Source organism: Saimiri boliviensis, chromosome 8 (assembly GCF_048565385.1).
Source record: "Saimiri boliviensis isolate mSaiBol1 chromosome 8, mSaiBol1.pri, whole genome shotgun sequence".
NCBI lineage: Eukaryota > Metazoa > Chordata > Mammalia > Primates > Cebidae > Saimiri > Saimiri boliviensis.
Window position 1 is genome coordinate 128,402,628 of NC_133456.1, and position 17,891 is coordinate 128,420,518.

The window sequence follows — 17,891 nt, forward strand, 5'->3', positions numbered from 1 at the left end:
AACGCCAACAATGAGTTTATGAAAAAATTTGAAGTTGAAATGCCAATCCAGAAGGCTGGATAAAAATGGAGCTTTAAGAGGCAAAGAGAGTAGATAAACCAAAAGGCAGTGTAAGAATCCATATTGGTAACACTAAAAAGAGGTAATTAGCCAAGAGAAATTTCAAAATAGATGTAAAGAGGTGGCTGGGCACTGTGGCTCATGCCTGTAATCACAGCGTTTTGGGAGACCGAGGCGGGTGGATCACCTGAGGTCAGGAGTTCAAGACCAGCCTCACCAACATAATGAAATACCATCACTACTAAAAATATAAAAAAGAGGGCGGGCGCGGTGGCTCAAGCCTGTAATCCCAGCACTTTGGGAGGCCGAGGTGGGCGGATCACGAGGTCAAGAGATGGAGACCATCCTGGCCAACACGGTGAAACCCCGTCTCTACTAAAAAAATATAAACATTAGCTGGGCATGGTGGCACGCGCCTGTAGCCCCAACTACTTGGGAGGCTGAAGCAGGAGAACTGCTTGAACCCGGGAGGCGGAGGTTGCAGTGAGCCAAGACTGAGCCACTGCACTCCAGGCTGGTGCCTGGTGGCAGAGCGGGACTGTCTCAAAAAAAAGAAAAAAAAAAAAAAAAATATATATATATATATATATATATTTGTATGTATATATATATACATATATATAAATATATGTGTGTGTATATATATATATATATAAATATATGTGTGTGTATATATATATATATATATATATATATATATATATATATACACACATAAAAGTAACCGGCCATGGTGGTGGGTACCTGTAATCCCAGCTACTTGGGAGGCTGAGGCAGAAGCATCGCTTGAATCCAAGAGGCAGGGGTTGCAGTGAGCCGAAATCGCGCCACTGCACTGCAGCCTGGCGACAGAGCAGGACTCCACGTCAAAAACAAAAATTAGAAAGTAACAATGCAGGAAATCGAGAGGAGAGGCTTCAGAGGTGGTTTAGTGAGGTAATCCATATTTTCTAATAATAAATTGGCGCCTGGTCAATTTATTAATCAGAAACAAATAAATCGGCCTGGCGTAGCGACTCATGCCTGTAATCCCAGGACGTTGGAACGCTGAGCGGGGCGGATCGCTTGAGCCTAGGAGTTCCAGACCCGCCTGGGCAACGCGGTGAAACCCGGTCTGTTAACAGGAAAACAAGACAAACCCCACCGAAACTAGCCGGGCATGGTGGGCTCCTCCGAAGGCTGAAGTAGGAGGATCACTTGAACCCAGGAGGTCGAGGTTGCAGTGAGCTATGATGGCCCTGCTGCACTCCAGCCTGGGCGAGAGCGAGTCTGTCTCAAAGAAAGAAAGAAAAAAAAAGATAAAGAAAGTAAACAAAATTGGAAATTGCCAAATCAAGGAACAGCTTGACAGTGTATTATTGAGAGAAATAGAGGCTGCAGTTAGCAGACACCAACGTTCACTTAGAGGGAACTGCAGATATTCCCCGGGCAGAAGGCTGCTACTTTTCCAGAAGAAATCTATTACTGACTACCAATAAGAAAAATACATTGTAGGTATGTTACAGCATACACACAGCTAAACTGGATATGGCCACGACCACGTTCTCCATATTCTAGCCCTGCTCTAAGCCTTTTCATACACTGAAATAGCTACTACTACTTCCTCCGTTGCAGAGAAAGCAGATGCCAGAGGTTGCCGCGGAAAGACCACGGACACTGAGCGGAGGAAACTGACTTGTAAGTTTCAGACTGCTCCTTACCTTACCACATTTTAGTTCACGTACCTCTTAAAATACCGGTTCTTTCTGTATTTGGAGGGACTCGTTTTGCAATTTTAAGTTTTTTTTTTCTTGCACTAAGCATTTGGTCAGACTAAGATCATCCGCGTTTTTTGTCAGTTTAAGCACCTCTTTAGACATTGCTCAGCTAAGAATGTAAATACGAGCTAACATCTTGCGTGTAAAAGGAAAGAACAGTTGCTCACGATCATTTTTGTTTGATAAGACAAATACAAATCAGTATGTTATTTATTGGGAATGCAGGCTGGGAGCGGGGAGGTGGGGGCGGGGGGAGATGCGGAGGGAGAAGCCCCATCTCTGCGTGGAGTTCAGCACTGGGTCTCGTTTTCCTTCCGCCTTCCTTCTCACGGCTGCCACCGTGACAGAAGCACAGGGCTGCCTTTTAGTGACACCTGCTGGGACAGACCTGGCAGAGGGCTTGCAGGTTTGCTTGTTTCCTGGCCGCCTCTGCCAGCCCCTGAGTCAGCAGCCCACTCCATTTCGTGCTGAGCTTGGACAGCTCAGGTTTGAAAAATTTCCCCTTCCCCTGGGCAACTGCTTTCCGGCCTCCTCATCATTCCTAAAGGAGAATGACCTACATGCCAGCATGACAGAGATCCAGAAATTTATAGAAGCCTCATTGTGAGCCTAAATCCTTAACAGGGGCTCAAACTGCCAACACCGAAGGAAGAGAGAGGTTTTGCAGTCAAGCAGGAAGTCATTAAAATAATGAATCACCCGGCTGGGTTTTGAGCTCCTTTCCCATTAATTTAATGGAAAGATTTATTGTCTTTACAATTTACGCTTTCATAAATTTTGCATAAATTTATCATTTACATCTTCACATTAAGTAACTCCTTTGTGTTTTGTCACTGAGCAGATTCCACGTAGCAAACCAATGCCATATTTTGGCAAACTCACATTACAGCTTAGAAAATATTAAAGACTCATTGTAAACTGAGAGGAGCATTAAGCGAATTATATTTACCTTTGTGACTGCAAAACTTAATGATTCAGTGCTTTTTCCATGAAATTTGTCTTTCAATATTGATAGTTTTTTTTAAATAAATAAATGTTAATTAAATACCAACTAAAACTTTACCTTTGTTTTAGAAACTGTGACTTCACTAGTTATGAATCAACTTGAAATGTGTAGTTTTTTTAAGTTTCAAAATTCTTTGCCGTTTCATTTACTTTTCCAGGAAAAGTGAGACGTTTTTTTCCTGCTGTGGTCTGATTTTGGTTTTTGTTTTTGATCACAAACAAAATTAAGGGAGCCCCAAATCTACTACTCAGTACTCCTTTGGCAATATGCCTTTTTCTGATTTCTAGACTTTACATGAAATTTTTAACACATTAATTTTATTACTTAAAAATTTAGAAAAGTACTACAAAACTAAAAAGCAAAGGAAATTTGAAACCTTAGTAGTAATCCCATCATTCAAAATTACCAGCAATAATATTTTGACATATTTTATGTTAAAATGAGTTTTAGCATGGTTTAGTTATATTTCTGTTATATTATCTCTGCGTCAATAAACTGTTTTCCTATAGCATTACTTTTCTGAATATAATTTTAATGCTTGGCTAATAGCAAATCTTAAAGATACTTGTTGCAGTTGACAAGTTACCTCGTGAGAGGCATTTAGGTTGTTTTCAATTATTTAGTATTCTAATAACCAGTTAATATTCTAATATATCATTATTAGAATAATATTACTATATTATTATTATCATTGTAGCAATAACTTGTTTTTAAAATAAATATCCTTTGCCCTTTTAACTTGATTGGATCTGTGCATGGACAATTATGTTGGGAACATAGAATGTAACTGGCCTTGTTTCAACCCCTTAGACACGGCCCTCAGTTCAGGGGAGGGAGGAGTTTTTCAATTGGGCTGATAATGCAGAACTCAGAAAACACTGTTTTCTTCTTTATCCAGCGTTTCACAAAAGCAGAACCAAGATATGGCTGTTGACAGGTAAAGGCGAAAGCATGTATACTAAACGCAAAGCAGCCTGAAACATTGTATTCAGTCAGATAGGAGATGCTCAACTCCCAGCACCTTGAAGTACTTTGTAGGGAGGGGTCAGGGAAACAAAAACAAAATTTCAGAAGTACAATGAACTATTTGGTGTATGTCTCCAAGTCCAATATATGACAAGAAGAAGGGAAAATAAATTCCTTTGCTCTAAATCTTTTCTGATTATCTCCGTGACCAGAGGGAAGGACTAACATATTTCTTGACTTACCTATTTCCGGTCACATGTACTTGAACCATGTCACTCGTCATAGTCAAAGATAAATTCAGCACTAGTCCATTTACAACGAACTGTATAACTAAATTCTGGAAGTTTGATCTCTCCCAAGATTGGGAAAAAGCTTCCCATTCTGAATCAATCTTAATCCCTGATACAATGATTGCTCTTGATATTCATGATCTCACTGTGGCAGTCTCTACAATAGTGCACATTGTCTTTGCTTGTCTGGGACTCCTAAATCCTCTTAGAATGTCAGGTAGTCTCTTTCTTGTTTTAAACTGTCCCTGACCTCCTCTTGCTGCTTGGCCCCTAGCCTTGCCTTCAATGGGCACTTCATAAGCGATGTTCATAGGTGATATTGTGACCTACATTCATGACTGTGCGCTGTGAGCTGGCAGAATCCCATCTCCAAATAAATATGTTCACTTCCATTAGCCTCAAATTGGTCAAGTAATTGATTCTATATCCTTCATTTCCCTAAGGGCCTGCTGCCTGAAACCTAATTCTTTGTAGCACTGCAAAACAAAACAAAAGGACTGGCTCAAATTCCCCAGTTCTCAGTTCAAAATGTGAACTGGAAACAAGAAATGTTGCATGGCTGTATTAGACATATTTTGTCTATTGCAAATAAAGAGTGGGCTTTCCAAAAGCCAGATAGAATTATCAGTCCTGTTCAATGTTGAAATCTCAATTGACTTGAATTGAAAACCTTTTCAAATCATGTGTGTGAACGTCTTGGCGCAACTGGGCAAATGAGAAATATGGGGGAAGGGGTTATGGAAAACTATTCGGGGGACTTGGGGTATGCTGACCTCGGAGCCCGTTGAGCTTGCCTCACCAGCTGAAGCAGACAATCAGCCTATTGTTTGATATTGATCCTGTCTTGCTTGAAGACTCTGTAGTGACCTTACCTTAGGGAATTAGCTTACAAGGGGAAGGCAATTTTCTCCTCTATCACTTCCTACTGCTTATGATTCTCAGATTTATAACCACTGACAGCTCTGTGCAAAGCTTGGAATCAAAACTTTTTGCCCCAAAAGAATTGCAAGATTTTGGCAATTTATATAAACAGAAATCTGAAAACTGTATTGGAATGGATGCTACGGGTGGATAGACCAAGGAGAAAGGGACACACTTTTAGATTTGCTTCAATTAATTGATAGAATCCAACTGCAAGAGAGTCCAGGTTCAAGTGGTTCTTAGGCATCTGTGGGGATTTTCATTATTTGCCTGGTTGGTTAACTAAAATTTAAACAATTTCAGTGGTTCACTCTAAATGAAATTGAGATGTTTAGTTTTCCTTGGTGTCATGTAGAGAAGAGCACCCCAAATAGTGGGGAGATAGAAATATTAAAATAGATTTGTCATATGTGATCTTCTCATTGACACATCGTTCATACTGACAGTGTCGTTTGGGAATAGAATTCTTTTATTATTAAAGCCTTAAGAAACAGATTGGTAAGGAAATGTCCAATACCTTTCAAAAGTGCTTTAGTGGCTGTTTTCTGAAAGTGCTAATGAGGAAGTGGCCCACCTGATTTTGGTGACCCTGGAGAGCGGGTGGGAGAGACTGACAGAAGCATGCTGGGTGTGGCTAAGGCCCAGCATCACAGTACAAAGTGTCTCATCTACAGAAGAACTGGGAACGGCTTGATTGATCATTTAGTCCAGGATCAGCTGTGGACTAAACAGAAATCCACAAGTGATTGGGGTATTTATGACGTATACTTACAACAGAGATATTTTAGTACAGGGGATTGGGGTAAGTGACACAGGGCGGTGGGTATGGGGACAGGAAACCACCACGGCGTGTATGTACCTATGCAACAATCCTGCAGGATACAGGAGGTATACATGGACTCCAGAGCCCAAAGTACAATTTAAAGAAAGAATAAAAATTTAAAAATCTCAAAGAAAAAAAAGAGAAGGAACACTCAGTCATGAATAAGGATGACCCATTATGATCTGAGCATCATAGGATCATACCAGCTACAACCCGTCTTCCGTCACTCCATGGAAATCGCATGCATGGCACCTGGCCTTCTCAGTTCTCAAGGCACCGTTAAATGAGCAGGCTACTCACATTTTCAGCCTCCTGCTCCTAACACACTCCCACCCTTCTTTCTATTTATGTGTGACTCATAGAGATTTGCCTATGACTAGATGCCTGAGAAGGAAGAAGTCTGGATTACAGATGGCCCTCCATGTTATGGAAGGCTCTTCCTTCTGAAACTCTATTTCTATCATGTCAAAGGTGTCAAAGGGTCACCCCTTTGTGCAGAGGAGAAGAGAAATCCTTCAAGTAAGTTCATTTACCTTTTTAAAAAATATTTCTACCAGTTCACGTGGAGAGACCTTATGGTTTGGTCCAATAGTCAGAGATTTGAAAGAATGTGATATTGTTGGCCAGCAGATTAGAAAAGAGCTGTTAGAGAGAGGGCTGAAGTGAAAATACCTGTGTGCCGGGTGAATGCTCACCCAAAGGCAAAGACCACTGAAGATCATGTGTTTGACCATAATTGTTTAATCTCAGGTAAATGCCAATCAGGAGACAAACACTTGTTTATCTCCTGATTTGTGTTGATCTGAATTAAGCTGTCTGCCATTCGGAGAGATTTAAGTGGTATTTTAAAGACAGTCTTGCCACTTGAGTTATTTTTATGAACTTCATGACCTTCCCTCCTTTGGTGGGTTAGTGTCTTCAAAAGGAGAACAGACATATTACAGTGCTAGCCCCTGAACTCTGTAAGTATGACTTGATTTGAAATCAAATTCTTTGTGGATACTGTGTAAGTATGATGTGTTAGATGAGCTGATAGCGGATTACAGTGCGTCATAATTCAACATGGCTGATATCCTTATAAGAAGGGAAGAGGAGACAGAGACACAGGAAGGAGAGGGTCGTGTGAGGATGGAGCAGAGAGTAAAGTGAGGTATCTTCCAGCCAAGCAATGTCAAGGAAGCTCAGTGATCACCTCGTATTACAAGAAGCAAGGAAGGAGCCCTTCTCAGGCCCTTCAGAGAAAAATGCAGCACTGGCAACACCTTCATTGCAGATTTCTAGCCTCCTGAACTGCCGAAGAATACATGTATCTTGTTTTAAGCGACCTAATGGGATCCACTTTGTCACAGCAAATGTAGGAAGCGACATCTTAACAATGCAAATTCCTGGCCAGGTGCTGTGGCTCATGCCTGTAATCCCAGCACTCTGGGAGGCCAAGGCGGGCAGATCACAAGGTCAGGAGATCAAGACCATCCTGGCTAACACGGTGAAACCCCGTCTTTACAAAAAATACAAAAAATTAGCCGGGCGTGGTGGTATGTGCCTGTAGTCCCAGCTACTCGGGAGGCTGAGGCAGGAGAATCACTTGAACCCAGGAGGTGGAGGTTGCAGTGAGTTGAGATCATGCCACTGCACTCTAGCCTGGCAACAGAGTGAGAATCCATCTCAAAAAAAAAAATGCAGATTCCTGGCCCTTGCTTGTCACAAACCTGCTGAATGAGAATCTAAGGGTTCTAGAATCTGCATTGTGAAACTAATATGTAATAGACAACAAGATCTCACTAAGTACTCTACATACACTTTATCCTCACAAGCAACGAAGTAGTTTACTGTTATGATTCTCATTTTACACATGTTTACACACGGGACACTGGAGCATTAAAAGATTAAGTAACTTGCCTACAGTCACTCACATAGCCAGAAAGTGGAAGAGCTGGGATCCAATGCCAGGTCCAGACATCCTGACATCCTGGGTTCAGACACCATGCACTTAGCAACTAAGTTACTATTATTATTTTTTAATCACAGTCTCCACCTTCTTAACCACTCAAAAGTTGAAATCCAGTGGTGTGTTGTTTTTTCCATTCATAGCAAGTTATAGTCACAATCATAAATGACTCATAAATCACACTTCCTCCAAAACAGTTCACTGTCTTCTCATCTCTTTAAAAAAAAAATTTTTTTTTAATATGTAGATGGAGTCTCACTCTATCACCTAGGTTGGAGTGCAGTGGCGTGATCTCTGCTCACTGCAACCTGCGCCTCCTGGGTTCAAACAATTCTGCCTCAGCCTCTTGAGTAGCTAGGATTACAGGTGCCCAACACCACACCCGGCTAAACTTTGTATTTTTATTAGAGAAAGGGTTTCACCATCTTGGCCGGTCTGGTCTTGAACTTCTGACCTCTGCTGGCCTCAGCCTCTCAAAGTGCTGAGATTACAAACAAGAGCCACCATGCCTGGCCTCTTTCTAAAATCTTTAACCCATTGCAAGCTCATTTCAACAACAGTCACCTTTTCTGAGTGGTATTTTTGAAGTCATCAATGAATTCCCTATAATATATAGTGAGAATTTTTATGAGAGATTCCTAATTGACCTTGATAAACATTCCTCATTGCTTCTCATTTCCTTCTTCCAATTTCCTTCTACCTTGACTTCCTTAAGACCACACAGTATTGGGCCATGCTTCCTCTCTAACAACTCCTTTCTCTCCTTGCTGCCTTGTATTTTCATGCCTACGGCATAAGTACCGGTCTTAATAGGTATTTCCTATTTTACTATTCTGCACCAATGTTTCCCAAACTGAGAATAGTTTTTCTGAAATGTATTCTTGAAGTGCAATTCTATGGTAAGCTTGGAAAATCCTGCACACCACATACTTATCAATGTATAGGTAAAAAACTCCAATAAATGCTGCAGGGAAGCAAAAATATTTGTGTGTTTTGCGAGTTGTATTCATATGTGTATAAAAATTCCACAGCACTTTGGGTAACAATGTTCTGCACATTCGTTTTTCCTGGGCTCCTTTTATCCATTGCCACATTTCCAACATTTCTTTGACCTTTGATTTTCTTTCTTTTTTTCGCTCCAAATTTTTCCTGTAGGTTCCAAACCTATATATATAATATATCATATATACATATGTATATATGATATATACATGATATATATACACATGATATACATATATATGATATACGTATATATGATATATATGTATATATGAGATATATATATGATATATCATATATGTATATATGAGATATATATATATATTTAAGACGGAGTTTCACTCTTGTTACCCAGGCTGGAGTGCAATGGTGCAATCTCAGCACTGCAACCTCCGCCTCCTGGGTTCAGGCAATTCTCCTGCCTCAGCCTCCTGAGTAGCTGGGATTACAGGCGTGCGCCACCATGCCCAGCTAATTTTTTTTGTATTTTTAGTAGACACGGGGTTTCACCATGTTGACCAGGATGGTCTTGATCTCTTGACCTCGTGATCCACCCACCTCGGCCTCCCAAACTGCTGGGATTATAGGCGTGAGCCACTGTGCCCCGCCCCAAACATATATTTTTAAATGCCCACTGATTTTCTCCCTCTGTCTTCACCACCTGCATCTCAAATTTGACATATCCCTAAACAGATTTTATATTTTGGCAAATAAATCTACCTCTTTTATAGCATTGCCCGACTCAGCTAATGATGACAGTATCAAGCCAGTCACCAAGAAAACTGAGACAATACCTTGACGCTTCCTTCTAAATGAATGATTAAGTTCAGCTGTTTCTACCTTGAATTATCTTTCTATTCTGTCATTTCTCTTCTGTGTCGCTGCTGAGGTTTTAATTTAGTTATTCATCACATCATGACTGTACTATTGGAAAAACCTTGGCTCTTCTTTCTGACTCTTTCTTTGAATTTGATCTCTATCTAGAATGAAAATGTGTATATATATATTACATATATATGCACATACACTATATATATATATATGCTTTATATTTATACACACACAAAACACTTGTAAAAATTGTTTGCCTATGTCCCATCATCGAAGGGTAAAATACAAAATCTCTGATATTGAGAGACAGTCTCCTCAATTGTCTACATTTTTATTGACAAAACTGTGTTGTAGCCACACACAGACCAGGTTACGTTCCTTCCAAGACAGACACAATTTTATATTACTCCCCTTTTACTCCTTCTATTCCACCTGCTTAGATGATTTTTTACTTATTCTCTATCTTCATTCATTCTTCAGGATCAAGGTAAAATATTTTCATTTGTATGAAGCATTACCTGATACAAAGGCTGAAATCTTTGTATCTTCTCTTAACTAAATTCCTGGAGCACCAGATAACTTCCTCTATTATAATTCTTCCTATATACAACCGTAACTCTCATTTGAAAGCAGGGAATACATAATTATAAAATTAGATATATCATAAAATGATTGGTATCAATATGTGAAAAGGTATCTTCCAGGTTGAAAATACATGATTACAATCCATGTGAAAGTAATCAGACATCTATCAGAGAGAAATGCTCATCATTCTTCGATGAAACTGAAACTAAGAGAATTTGCTATTAATCTACTAAGACATTGGTAAATAACATACAAATTATAATGAGAAAGACGTAACTGATAGAACTTAAAGAAAATCTGTTTTCCTTTATTTTTATTATTCTACCTAAAAGTATTATATCTAATTAAAATAATGATTTTAAAATTATCCTGTCAAGTACCTCATCAGACTAAAATCCATCATGTTCAACTTCGCAACCAAGAAATTGTACTCATTTTCTCTACTGAAAAATTAATATGAAAGCGATCACATAGCATTCAGAAATTAATAAATATTTAGAGAAATTAAATGCGGTAGTCAGAGTTTCTTGTTACTGTACTAAATCTTTCTCTTGCTTTTCTCCTCACAGTATGGATTATGGCTCATTGCTTCTATTGAACACAGCACAATTAAATTATTAGTACAGCCCCTTTACTGGCTTTCCTTATAAAAGTTGTAAATTTCAGAAATGAATAAGTTTTCCTCCCTAGTTATTTATTAAAAGTTACAAGTCACTTTTTTTTAACTTCCTAATAACCTTAGAGGGGTATATTTTGTGTTTATGTGTGCTGTGTCTTTTAAAAAGAAGATACCTAATGATTGGAAAGTTAGAACTAATTTTCTGAAGGACTAAGCCATGCTTGTTGAACTTGTGTGTTTGTGGGTGGCATGCTGTCTTTAGCAGACCTGGTACCTACTCCTTGGTCTAGAACATCTTTTCCTCCACCTGCCTTGTTAGTTTTTATTTCAGCAGGTGTGGGTGGTTTGTGGTTGATTGAAAACAGAATGGACTACAAAAGCTCCTCCTGTTTGATCTTGAATCTGCCATCTGAATCACCCTTACAGTATCAATCGACTGCTAATTATCACATTTGGTAAGAGAATATCCTGATCTGCTTTGCATGTGAGACTCTCCCAGTAATAAACAAAAAAGCACAATTAAACAAGATTTTAATTTCTCTATACCCTGTAAGAAATTCAGATACAATTCAAGTCATCTTGGAAATTTGAAGTTGCATTTTCGTAACCTCTCTGTCCTGGTCATTGTGCAATGGGTCTTCAAATGACATAAGAGTCCAATTGATATTCCATTGTTATTAATTTATAGACAGGTATAAATATGGTGTGTGTATGCAAATATATGTATAAATATTCATATGTGTGTGTACATGTGTACATACATACATATAGAGGTAATATAAGTTCGCATTGTTTCTTTTTTTTTTTTTTTTTTTTGAGATGGAGTTTCGCTCTTGTTATCCAGGCTGGAGTGCAATGGCACGATCTCGGCTCACCGCAACCTCCGCCTCCTGGGTTCAGGCAATTCTCCTGCCTCAGCCTCCGGAGTAGCTGGGATTACAGGCACACGCCACCATGCCCAGCTAATTTTTTGTATTTTTAATAGAGACGGGGTTTCACCATGTTGACCAGGATGGTCTCGATCTCTTGACCTCGTGATCCACCCGCCTCGGCCTCCCAAAGTGCTGGGATTACAGGCTTGAGCCACCGCACCCGGCCTCGCATTGTTTCTTAAAAATTTTTTTACCCAACTTAAACAGTGACTCTATTGTATTTATTGATTGTAAATATCACTTTTACGTAAATAAATTTATATCAGTGAGAATTTTCAAGTAAGTTAAATTGGAATTGGATTGAGGCTTTGAGTTTTTGAAATTTCCAATTAAAACTATTTGATATTTTAAAAGGACTACCTTAAAATAGTCAAGTCCCATTTGTAAAAAAACATCATACAGGATAAAAATGGAGTGCATCTTTATGAGTCACAACTTTTTATTTTACTTTAATAATTGTTAAAATAAGATTTCTTTCCATGGGACATTTTATAATGTCTTATTTAAAGGCTCAAAATCTCAAATGCAGAACGAACAACTTTTAAAATATCCTATATATTTAAATCATTTATTTTATGCAACAATCCCATAGATACAAAAGTACAACTAATAAACAAATATCCTAGTCAAATCAAATAAATGTATACAACATGTATTAAACATTTGAATTTAAAGAAGGTCATTTAGTAAAATGCTTGCATTAGAAGGACATCAGCCAGAGGTAAAAATCTACACTCTAGAGTGAATGGAGATCGGATCTATTTAAAGAAATTACTTCTAGCAGCCTGGCCAACATGGTGAAACCCCGTCTCTACTAAAAATTTAAAAAAAGAAAAAAAATTAGCAAGGCGTGGTGGCGGGAGCCTGCGGTCTCAGCTACTCGGGAGGCTGAGGCCGGAGAATCGCTTGAACCCAGGAGGCGGAGGTTGCAGTGAGCCCAGATGGCCCACTGCGCTCCAGCCTGGGTGACAGAAGCGAGACTGTGTCTCAAAAAAAAAAAAAAAAAAAAAAATTACTTCTTTTACATTTGCTTTTCTGTGTTTAGTTTTGAAGTTATCATCTTCATGCAAAGTATTTAGCACAGCGCCTGGCAGATAGACAGAGTTAGCTATTATTATTATTATTATTATTATTATTATTATTTTGCCTCGGAGCTTTGCTCTTGTTGCCCACGCCGTCTCCGCCTCCCGGCGCCTCAGCCTCCCGAGTAGCTGGGCACACGCGTGCGTCACCACGCCTGGCTAATTTGGTATTTTTAGTAGAGACGGAGTTGATCCATGTTGGTCTGGCCGGGCTCGAACTCCCGACTTCAGGTGATTCGCCCCCCTCGGCCTCTCACAGTGCTGGGATTAAAGGCGTGAGCCTCCCACGCACCCAAATTAGCTATTATTTCTAATCTTTCGCCATGTGCAGGTATAATCTCAAATCCAGAAGAGATTCCATCAATTCAGCTAATTGCAGTGATAAAATGTTGAAATATTTTCCTAAAGAAATTACACAAATGAAATCTTAAAAATACAGGACTGGGCCAGGGGTAGTGGGTTAGGCCTGTAATCCCAGCAATTTGGGAGGCCCAGGTGGGCTGATCACCTGAGATCAGGAGTTTGAGACCAGCCTGGCCAACATGGTGAAACCCTGTCTCTACTAAAAGTACAAAAGTTAGCCGGGAGTGGTGACAGGCACCTGTAATCCCAGCTACTCGGAAAGCTGAGTCAGGAGACATTTAAACCAGGAGGTGGAGGTTGCAGTGAGCCAAGATTGTGCCATTGCACTCCAGCCTGGGGGACGGATCAAGACTCCATCTAAAAAAAAAAAAAGGACTGCGGTCTCCCATACACAGCAGCAATAATCCTGTGTGCTACAGGGTGATGCCTTTCAATCTGTGAATTTGGGAATTATAAAAATAAATTGTTCTAAAAGTAATTTATAACTGACCAAAAATGTAATTTAAGAATGAAACAATAGGTTTAAATTCCAAGAGCGTACAAACGAGTCATTTATAGAAAATACAGTGTTGGAAAGAAGTAACTGACTCTAGTCTTCCATAGTGGTCATTAATATATCTTACCTTACTCGTGGCATTGATTAAAACAATTTTTTAATAAAAACTGTCACTTAAAATGTTTAAGAGTTAAGTATCTTTTTTAAAAACTCATCAACAGGGCGGGTATGGTGGCTCGTGCCTGTAATCCCAGCATTTTAGGAGGCCGAGGCGGGCAGACCACCTGAGTTCAGGAGTTCGAAACCAGCCTGGCCAACATGGTGGAACCCTGTCTCTACTAAAAACACAAAAATTAGCCAGATATGGTGGCACATGCTTGTAGTCCCAGCTGCTTGGGAGACTGAAGCAGGAGAATTGCCTGAACCCGGCAGGTGGAGTTTGCAGTAAGCTGAGGTCATGCCACTGCACTCCAGCCTGAGCCACAAAGCAAGGCTCTCACTCAAAAAAAAAAACAAGAATAGGAAGCAGCTTTGATTATAGTTATATAAACTAGAGAAATGCTAGCCAGAAATAGATATATCAATTAGAAGACAGAAGAAGTTTTTATTTGAGTACATGTACAGTCTATAATTTTAAAATACACAATGGTATTTTTTCATTAAATCTCTTTATTTAAATATAAAAATAAAGGCTTATAAATAGGCCAAAAGAAATATTGCTGGCTTATAATAAGGTTCATAGGAAGTAAAACAGAGTAATTAGATTGGAGAGTATGGAAATAATTATGTTATTTTAGGAAAAATATCTAACACTGTACCATTCAAATTAAAAATATACTTCTTTTTTAAAGGTCTACAAAAAATTACTGTGGTTCGAATTTTAAAATTTATCCTCTAAGTGAAATTACTATAAGAAGATATGACTAGCCTATAAATAAATAATCTACTATTTGGAAAAGTTAACAAACCTCTCAACACACCACAATAAAATGATAATAAGAAACACGTATAATTTCAAGATTTTTAATATTTATTTACTGAGCCAGACAAGATAAATGAGTTAATCATTCATGTCAAAAGGTAAATACAAGATCAAAAAACATATCTAAGGGAAGGAAATTAATAACAATAAAGTAAAAATTATAATCTAAACAATGAAAAATATAAATTGATTCATAAATGGGTGAGACTTTTAAAACATTTTTGAAGCAATCATTTCAAACTAGAATAAGCAAGAGAAATGGAAGAAAACAAAAAGGAAAAAGAGTGAAGGTAATATACAAATTCTCTTAGTGAAAAATTAATTTTAAAGAACTGCTTTGTAAACACTAAAAATCAGTGTCATCAATGTGTCTGGGCATGGATTCGTCTTTATTTTTTTCTGCTCAGTAATTGTTTCATACTTTAAATCAGAGTCCTTACGTCTTTCTTCTGTTATGGAAATTTTATAGCATAATGTAAAGTATACAAATAGTGAAGGCATTGGCAGTGTTTTCTTGTGTAAGTATTCGCTGCTATTAGAATGGAAACGTCATCAAAGTGAGCTCTTAGTGAGTGTTTTGCTGAGTGAATGAATACTGTCCTCAAATATGGCTTCTCCATTCTCTTTGGCCTCCTTCTTTGGAAACTCCTATCAGACCTGTATTGAAGGCTTTCCTGACTGGTCTTTCTGACTTTTTAATCCATTTATCTGGATAACTTAAACATCATCTTCTAATTGACTAATTCTGTCTTTGAGTTTATTGTATTTAGTCTTCTGCTTCTTTTTTTTTTTTTTTTTTTTTTTTTGAGATGGAGTTTCGCTCTTGTTGCCCAGGCTGGAGTGCCATGGTGTGATCTTGGCTCACCACAGCCTCCACCTCCCAGGTTCAAGCAATTCTCCTGTTTCAGCCTCCTGAGTAGCTGGGATTACAGGCATGTGCCACTATCCCTGGCTAACTTTTGTATTTGTAGTAGAGATGGAGTTTCTCTGTGTTGGTCTGGAACTCAGGCTTGTCTGGAACTTCTGACCTCCAGGTTCAAGTAAGCTTCAGCCTCCCAAGTAGCTGGGATTACAGGCATGCGCCACCATGCCCAGCTAATTTTTCATGTTTTTAGTAGAGATGGTGTTTCATCGTGTTAGCCAGGATGGTCTCCATCTCCTGACCTCGTGATCTGCCCACCTCAGCCTCCCAAAGTGCAGGCGTGAGCCACTTCATCCAGCCTACTGCTCCTTTCTTATATAATTTTCATTTCTAAAGCTTTTAATTTTTTATATCAATCTTTACTTTGTTCTGTTTTGCCTGTTTTTATTTTTAAAATTTTATTTTATTTTATTTTATTTTATTTATTTTTGAGACAGAGGCTCACTCTGTTTCTGGGGTGGTGTGATCTAGGCTCACTGTAACCTCCTTCTCCCAGGGTCAAGCAATTCTCCTGCCTCAGCCTCCCGAGTAGCTGGGCTCTCAGGCACCCGCCACCATGCCCTGCTAATTTTTGTATTTTTAGTAGAGATGGGGTTTCACCATGTTGGCCAGGCTGGTCTCGAACTCTTGACCTCAGGCGATCTGCCCAACTCAGCCTCCCAGGGTGCTGGGATATCAGGCTTGATCACCGTGCCTGGCCCCGGATTTTATTCTTCTTAAAAAGCCCTCTGAGAATTCTAAGCATACTCACTTAAAAGGAAATTTCAGTTTGCTGTAATATTTCTCATATTTGCAGATTCATCTCTAGAGTAGTTCTTTGTATAATCATTTAATTATCTAATAGTCTATTCTGCAGGTTTTGTGGTGTTTTTGCACACTCACCCAGAAGGGGGAGTTCTCTGCATGTCTTAGTCACATCACAGGCAGAATTTGCCCTGTTTCCTTGCTAATCACACTTCCACATACTCCATAAGATGTGCAGTTCTTCATGGATTCTCTTTTTGAATCATCTAAATGGGGGACTCTTGCTAGAAATGGTGAAGCATTAATTCTTTCAACCACTGTACTCCTTTCCAATGTATTATTGTATTGATTTTTCACTTTTTCTTATTTCTGTCTTTCTTGTTCTACTAACCCATCTGTCACTGGCCGCCTTCTGTGGCCAACCTCAAATTTCAGTCCACACTAGCTGTGAACAGCACTCAAATTGCTGTTGTATTCTGAAAATATAAATTTGCTTTATAAAGCCAAAGTGAATTATATGCATGTTTCAAAAAATAGTCATAGAAATACAAAAAATATTCATAGAAATAAGATGGATGGTATTTGCTGGCATGCACAGCATCGTTTTTTCCCAATTAATTTCTATCCGAATTCTCTCCTCCCTGCCACCATGCAAACCTCGCCACTCACGTGTTATAAATGACCTTTTTAGTTAGTTTTCATCTTATCTGATCGTATGACTTAAAGTAAGGTTTAGATCTGCTGAGAGCAAACGCCACCATGGAATCACATTTGCTAGAGGGAAGGAGAAGGAAGAACGAGAAGCGGGGAAGAGTCTTCAGACTAGGGTGCAGATCTTATACCTGCAGAGGGACGGGGGAAGGAAGGCCGATTGGGGTAGGAAGAAACGGCAGCATGGTTCCAAGAGTGCTTTGGCTACATCAGTGGAGAGTCTTCAAATTAAAGTTAGGCATTGGAGAATCTCACAACTTACCGGAAAGGTCCTGACATACAATGCTCTCTGACTGGTGGAAACGTGCCTGCTTTGCAGGTGGGTGCAGAAGTGCTTCCAGAGAGAGAGGACTAAAGCGAGGCTGTCATTTACTTCTGCTGTCCGAGTCAGGATATCTGCATTGCAAATTTCCATCATCGTTAAGATCCATTATTGCCCCCCACTCCAAACCACAGCACTGCACAGACAGATAGATGTGTCCAAGCAGGCTCTTCATACCAGCTCCTCCAAAATTCCCACGGGCCTCTTTCCTAATGGGAATCTTAGAAAAGGAAGGTGAATGAGACCAACTCTAGCCCCTGCTATAGCAATTGGTCTCAGAACTGTCTTCAAATGTTCAGTTTTGTGTGTGTGCGTGTGTGTGTGTGTGTGTGTGTGTGTGTGAGAGAGAGAGAGAGAGAGAGAGAGAGAGAGAGAATTATCTCTGCTTCTTTTGTGGAAAAGCAGCCCTAACTCCCCCTGCTGATCAGGGTATATTAATCCTGCCCCAGTGGTGATGCGTTTCTTGTCTTTTGGTTACTGGACCCAAGGAATCTAAAGCATTCAACAGATAACCTTCTTTAGAGAGCAG

General features: G+C 39.4%; 1 long non-coding RNA gene across 1 annotated transcript in view; it reads left to right on the forward strand.

The window, feature by feature from the left end:
• The first annotated feature begins 1,456 nt into the window (after positions 1-1,456).
• The window catches only part of LOC141585287 (uncharacterized), a 70,649-nt gene continuing 54,214 nt past the window's right edge, over positions 1,457-17,891 (forward strand). The window contains exons 1-2 of the long non-coding RNA XR_012518687.1: positions 1,457-1,554; positions 1,675-1,737. This is a non-coding gene — a long non-coding RNA (uncharacterized LOC141585287). The remainder of the gene's footprint in view (positions 1,555-1,674; positions 1,738-17,891) is intronic.